Source organism: Pteropus vampyrus, unplaced genomic scaffold (genome assembly GCF_000151845.1).
Source record: "Pteropus vampyrus isolate Shadow unplaced genomic scaffold, Pvam_2.0 Scaffold653, whole genome shotgun sequence".
NCBI classification, from domain to species: domain Eukaryota; kingdom Metazoa; phylum Chordata; class Mammalia; order Chiroptera; family Pteropodidae; genus Pteropus; species Pteropus vampyrus.
In genome coordinates, this window is record NW_011889434.1 from 208,368 (window position 1) to 215,870 (window position 7,503).

The following is a 7,503-nucleotide window of genomic DNA, read 5'->3' on the forward strand; positions in this document are numbered from 1 at the left end:
ACTAACTGTGACATTCGCGTCTCATGGATAAGTTACATCAAGCCTCTTAACCTCCCTTGGAAAATACAGATCTGTGTTATTTGTGAGCTTCTTTACTATATGGTAGTGATGGCACTTCATACAGAAGCAGGTGGTGACTGAGAGCTTGATGGATGAACCTACACCCTGGGCATGTACTCCTATACCTGTGTTTTCCTAATGCACATTCTGATTGTCAGGCACCTCCTACCTTTTTGCCCCCCTCTCAGGGCACCCCAGATTTCTGACTTCTGTCTCTATTCCTCTACTGTCACAAAAGGTGGGGCAAAGGGGTAGGAAAGGGGGCAAAGAGAGAGATCCCTGGAAACCTGCTGTTTTCTGCTGTCCTTCCCTGAAGGAGTTGAGGAAAAAGAAAAAAAGCATCACCCCATTTTCTCTTGTTCCATGTGCTGTCATGTTCCCTTACTTCTCCCTGCAGATAACTTCAGAGAAGCACTTTTCCATTGAACCCTTGAGAGGCAAGGTTCTACAGAGAATTAAAAGCTTTTTCTGTGTATTTTGGATAGGGCCCTGCAGTACCAGCCACAAGATCTCCCTGGGTCCTGGTGGCAGGTCTTACCTCCTAACTCCGGGATGACCTTGGGTTAGTTACTTCACCCATGTAGCCTCAGCTGTCAAACAGGATCACATCAGTCTTTTTTCCCAGCTAGCTAGGTCTGGATCAGAGAATAGAGTCATTCCCATCCAGAAAAAAAGCACAAGTTTCAAGAAGGTAAATACTTTTCCATGTAAATCCAAGGAATTATTTTAACAGTGGTGCCTTAAGCTCACCAGAAATCTCTGTTAAGTCATTACATTTAGTTTAATTCACTTAAACAAAATTCAGAATGCCAGGCCTTGAGTGAGGACCAGTGGGTTTTGACACCACACAGTCCTGGTTAGGGTCCTGCCTCTGCCACCAACTGATTGTATGACCCTAGAAAAGTTTCTTAACCTCTTTGTAGCTTGAATTTCTGATCCATGAACGATGATAGAACTTTAAAGGGCTGTTGTGAAGATTGAATATGTTAACATCTTAAAGTACGTAACACGTTGTCTGCATAGAAATGTAGGCTACAATGAACTTACACTCTTTTGTTCAGCTGTTTTGATGTTGAAATGAATTCTGATAAAATAAATAAGTCATGGGCTATGGTGTACATACAGCATGGCTACTATAGTTAAATACTGTATTGCTTACTTGAAAGTTGCTAGGAGAGTAATCTAAAAGTTCTCATCACAAGAAAAAAAATAACTATGAGGTGATGATGTTAATTAGATTTATTTTGGTGATCATTTTGCAACATATATAAATATTGAATCGTTATATTGTACACCTGAAACTCATAAAATGTATGTCAATTATATCTTGATAAAAAAGGGGAGGGGAGAGAGAGGAAAAAAATAGCGTAGACGATAAAGGCTCTGTTCATCCCTCTGGCAGGAAGGAAAATAAACTCATATAGACTTACATTGTGTGTAAGAGTTGGCATCACTTCTGTGTTGTAGAGTCATCTAATGGAGATGGGATAGAGGAAAAATTGTCAACCCATTTCCAGTGTACCCTTACTGATGATTACTGGAGCCTTTTGCAGAGTTAACATCAGGAGTGTCCATTAACTGGACATCTGGGTTTTTCTTGTGGATCCATAAAGACAAATTCCCAGAGAGCAAAAACCATGATGATGAGTCTTCTGGAGAGGGCAATAGTGTGAAAGGGATATGTTGGTTCTAGTGCCTGACAAACTACTTTCTGTATGATCTTAGGTAAAACATGTACCTTCTCCTGGCTACTGACTCAGATTTAGGGCATGTGCTTTGAATTGATCTTCTAGTAGGCCAAATTTGGGTATAAGTCATTTGGCTTCCCTCTTCCCAAGCATTGCTGTCATCATTTAAATTATCATCTTCTATTGTTACTGGAGGATTAAACAAGTTAAATTATCTTATAAGAAAGTTGGGACAATGCTAAGGCAGAGAGAAAAAGAGTACTGCTGGAATCCTTCCATGACTCTTAACTCCTCTGCTTGGATGGGGCACACTCCATTTCCTCTTGTATTTCATTGGCCATATGTAGTCACATGCCTAAGCCCGATGTCAGTGGAGTGGAGTCACTGGGCCTGGGGGGGACCTCAGGGACCAATCGATCCATATGACCCAACAGCTAGGCTTCTTGGCCTAAGGGGTAGAATTTGATCACCATCGTCTTCTTCAACAAGAAAAGTTGTTGAGTACATACCCATGAGAGACAATACCAAGGAAGAGTAAAACTGTCATCTATATGTGAAGCTTCTGGTTATATTGTTGGGGGGCGGGGGACAAGAGATAGAACCTCATTCCAATCCTGCCACTTATCTGGAGAGGGTCTTAGTCTTTATGATCCTGAGCTTGGTTATCTGTGAAATAAGACAGGATACTATTGTCCTGAGGGGCAAATGAGAAAACGTAAATTATTTATGGGGCATAATAGGACTTCAACATGTATCAGTCCCAGCTCACTTGCATCCTTCCTCCTAGAAAGAAGATGACATTGTCCTAAACTTAAGAGCATTACTGCCATAGAGAGTATCTGGAAAGGCAGCAGCAAAAGCTGAAACACATCCCCATAATGCATGAGCTTTGGTGCTAATTCTAAGTTGCAGGATGAATTTGCTGTGGGAGTTGTGGGGGAAAAAATCATCACATGATTTCCTAATATTGCATATGCTTTCCTATTCTCTTAATTTATCATCTAGTTTGACACTGGAGGAAGGGCAGTTTGGGAATGGATTGTTTCTGAAGTAGAAGAGACTGTACAGAGAAAAATAACATGGATGCTGGACAGGAGTCTAGAGTCAGAGTCCAGATACATCCTTGACTACAGAACCTTTGGTGAATTACATTCCCTGTGCTGGCCTCAGCCTTAACACAGCCCTATGATGCTCTATAGCAGTGCCCTGAACTTTGGGTCAGAAAACTTGAACATTATTGGTTGATAGTTGTATGATTTTTCTTATGTGAAACTCCATGTGGTAGGCAGAATTCTAAGGTAACCTCCAATGACCCTCACCCTTGTATAACACTCTCCCCTTTGAGCGTGGATAAAACCAATGAATATGAAGAGACACCATGTTTGCGATTATGTTATGTTATATGGCAAAATGGAGATTATCTGAGTGGGCCTGACCTTATCAGATTAGCCCTTGAGCAGACAATTTTGTCTGGCTGTTCACAAGAATGGAAGTTTGAGATTCAAATCACAAGAAATATTCACACATTGCTGGCTGGAAGATGAAGGAAACCATGTGGCAAGGCATTGGAGTAATCCTTAGGAGCTGAGAGCACCCCCAGATGACAGCCATCAAAGAATCAGAGACCACAGTCCAGCAGCCATGAGAAAATGACTTCTGCCAGCAACAAGAATGGTTTTGGAAGTGGAATTTCCCCCAGAGCTTCTGGAGGAGAGCTCAGTGGATGTGACACCAACACCTTGATTCCAGCCTTGTGAGACCCTGAACAGAGAACACAGCCCATGCCATGCCAGACCTTTGACCTACAGAGCTATGAGTTGATAGATGGGTGTAACTTGCAGTCACGAAGTTTGTGGTTACACACCAACAGAAAATTAATACATTCCAGTTAAGTAAAATCTGTATTCAATGCATATACAATATGTATGTGTGCATGCACATATGCACACATGTGTAGATGATAATTGGAGGAAACAAACCACCGTGAACAGCTTTTACTAGTGCAAGGTAGGGTTGAATATTATGGATATATTTATATTGGTGTTTTAATGCATTTCCCACATTTTCTAAAAGGATGCTAGATTATTGTTAACCAGAGATAGTCCATTAGAGCTTTATTCGTATCAAATAGGTTAGATTTCGGACATTTTAAAAGGTATATGAAATGGTTAATTTTATGTGTCAACTTGACTGGGTCACAAGATGCCCAGATATTTGGCTAAACATTATTTCTGTGTGTGTCTGTGAGCATTTTGCTGGAACAGATTAGCATCTCATTGGTAGACTGAGTAAAGCAGATTGCCTTCTCCAATGTGGGTGGGCATCATCCAATCCACTGGGGGCCTGAATAGATCAAGAAAAAGCAGAGAAAGAGGGAACTTGCCCTCTCTCTCTCTGCCTGACTGAGATGCAAAATCAGTCTTCTCTTGAATTGTAACTTACACCATCAGTGATCATGATTTCTTGGGCCTTCAGACTCAGACTGGAATTTACACCACTGGCTTTCTGCTACTGGTCTCCAGCTTGCAGCCAGTGGGCTGTGGGACTTCTCAGCCTCCACAGTTGCATGAGCCAACTAACTTATAGTAAATCTCATTCTAGATATCTGAATATCTCTATCTGTATCTACGTCTGTATCTATATCGTCTATACCTATATCTATCCTATTGGTTCTGTTTCTCTGAAGAACCCTGACTAAACCATATAGTAAATACTATAGTAAAGAAACACGTACATAATCGGGTTATAAAGTAAATTTTAGAGAGTGGGCACCACTGTGTAAATTATCTGATTACCTCATTCCTAGAGAAAAACACTATCTAAAATTTGTTTTTATCATTCTTATGCTTTGTGAATTCATTCCCAAACACAATTGTTCTCTATATTTTAGACTCTAAGTATATAAATAATATATTTGTATAGCTCATCAAAAATTATCTTCCACTGAAAATGGTGTTTCCAAGATTTCTCAAATAAGGGGACTTTGGAACTGTTTTGGTGTTTTTAGCCATGTTACCATGACCATGCTCGCGCACCTACCTGGGACTCTGCAATCCAGACCTAACAGTATAGCAATTGACAGGACCTCACATTCTTCTCTCATAGATGCTGCCAAATGTCTCTGCAAGGAGTTTATACTAACCTGTTCTCCTCAGTGGTGTATGGAGTTCTCATGGCTCCACAATTTCAATTTAAACAAGATGTATTATAAATACAAATTCACTGGTCAGGTTTTCTTGTCAAACTCTAGAATTATTCCAGATCATATTCTGAGACACGAAATGGAACCGTTATATTTACATTTAGAAAAGCACATGTGAAATATGCCATTTATATTGAAAAGAAGGAAAAATGAAAAATAATCTAGCATCCAACAATAGGATTTCACATTAGCAGATATTAATAATGTTGCAAAACCAATTATTGCACAAATCTGGATAAACAAGTGCTCTCATCTTGTAATTGCTTGAGATATATATTAGTAAAGAGATTTTAAATTTCAACTAAACAGTAATTATTTAAAATGTTAAATGTTCATGCTCTTTGACAAAGCAGTCCCACTTTGGGGAACTTATCCTCCAGATATACCCTGGGGAGGCCCTTGCCATCAAAGGCATCTATCCACACTGCTCAGGGCTGAGCTGACCATTGCCTTATCTGGCTCGGTGTCTCAGGCTCCCTGGCCCTGCATCTCCCATCCCTCGATCCAGACAGGACAGTCTGTATCACAGCTGGATGTGCAGATACAATGGGTCATCCAAGGAGCAACCCCAAGAGTTGATATGGAACAATGCTCAGGTTCCTCCTCTGGGAAGGATCTGTAGACCTCTGATCTCATTCCTCTTGGTGTCCTTAGAGGTCCTCCCCTCTCTTCCAGGTACCAACAATACAATCCTTGCTGTAAGTTTAAGGTTTTACAAAGGGCAGAATAAAGAAAGGACAGAAGAAAGAGGTCCCTTCCCCCAGGCCCATTATGCCCCCTCATAAATCTCCGCTGAGGCAAGTGAAAGGGGCATCAGGCCTGGCTCCCTAATGCAGGATGGGTAAACACAGGAAGAGCAGAAATTAACCACCTCAGCATTATGTGTCCTGAGCCCTTTGCTAATGCTCTGCCACCAGCAACGAAAGGTGCCTGGGCTACTAAGTCCCATCCCTGGCTCTGGCAGTGGTGTGGGGAGCAACTTCTTTCCAATGTGTGTCTGTGGTCAGGAGCCTGTGCTTTTGAGAGAGGATAGTGATAGCTCACCACCAGGGTTGTCCTGAGGATTAAAGTTAGTCACTAATTTGAAGGTTTTAGTGCTGGACCCCTCTAAACTATGCTTCATAAATAGTAGCTGTCTTTCCTTCCTGGATCAGGGTACTCCTGTGACATTTTGACCTGCCGTTTCAGCCAGGGCACCTTAACCAGGAGGCACATTAGAATCACTATGATGATCCTTTTCAAGACCTTCACCTGAAACTCCCTTGTTGGTGGAAACAGTACTTCTGTATCAAAGGCCAATCAAGGTATTAAGCCATAACAAAAGATCTAAACGCCATCTGCTGCACAATTCTTTCTTGCTTGTGAGAGACCAATCAGTTGTTCTGTTCAGGCCTTTATCTCCTTTATCAAAGTCCACCTGTTTAAATGTTAATCTCATTCCAATACACTCTCACAGAAACAGCTAGAATAATGTTTGACCAGATATCTGGGCACTGTGGCCCAGTCACATTGACAAAAAATCAACCATCACACCAAACATATCACGTACTTACACTAAAAAATTATTTGTTGGTTATCTGGAATTCACATTTAAGTAGATGTCCTCTCTTTTAGCTGGCACCCTAACACATGGACAGCTCTGTGGAGAAGACTCGAAGTGCTCCAGTCAATGGCCTCAGTGAGCTCCCAATATATGCCAGCACAAATCCTCATCCATGTGAATGAGCTCTAGTGGATGTCTCAGGTGAGAGGTGCTTCCAGATAACTGCAGCCCCAGGTAACAGACACCACATGGAACAGAACACACAGCTGAGCCCAATCAAACCACAGGACCCTGAGTAGTAATACATGGTTATTGTTTTGGGATGTTTGCTAAGCAGACATGATATTTAAAACATTATGAAATTAGCAAACGTTCCCTCTTTTTCTGTGCTCTGTTACCATTTGATAAGATAGGGATTCTCTTATACTTGAAGGCTTTGTAAGATGTTATAATTTTGCCTATAGATTATGTATTGGTTTATGTGGGGGAATGCACTTATGAGAATTTAATCAATTCCTTCTTGAAAAGACTTCCAAGGAAATTTTTCATGATGTATGATATTCATACTAGTCTTGGAAATTGAAAAATAATTTCATAATTATGGAATCACACTGAAATCACATGAATTAAGGTACTAAGAAGGTGTTGCTGCAAATGGTTCCATGATGGAAATACTCAGAAGCTAGTGAATGTTCATTCAGAACAAGGGATATTTATTAACTTTTTAAATTAAATTTATTGGGGTGACATTGGTTAATGAAATTATATAGGTTTCAAGTGTAAAATTCAATGTATATTGCATGGTGTGTTCACAAAAAGTCAAATCTTCCGTCACCATATATTTGACCCCCTTTACCCTTAATCACCCCACCCCCTTTCCCTCTGGTGACCACTAAAATGTCTGTGTCTATGAGTTTTTGTTTGTCTTGTTCATTTGTTACTTTCAGTTTTGCATCTCACATGTGTGAAATCATATGGCTCTTAAATTTTTCTGTCTGACTTATCTTTTG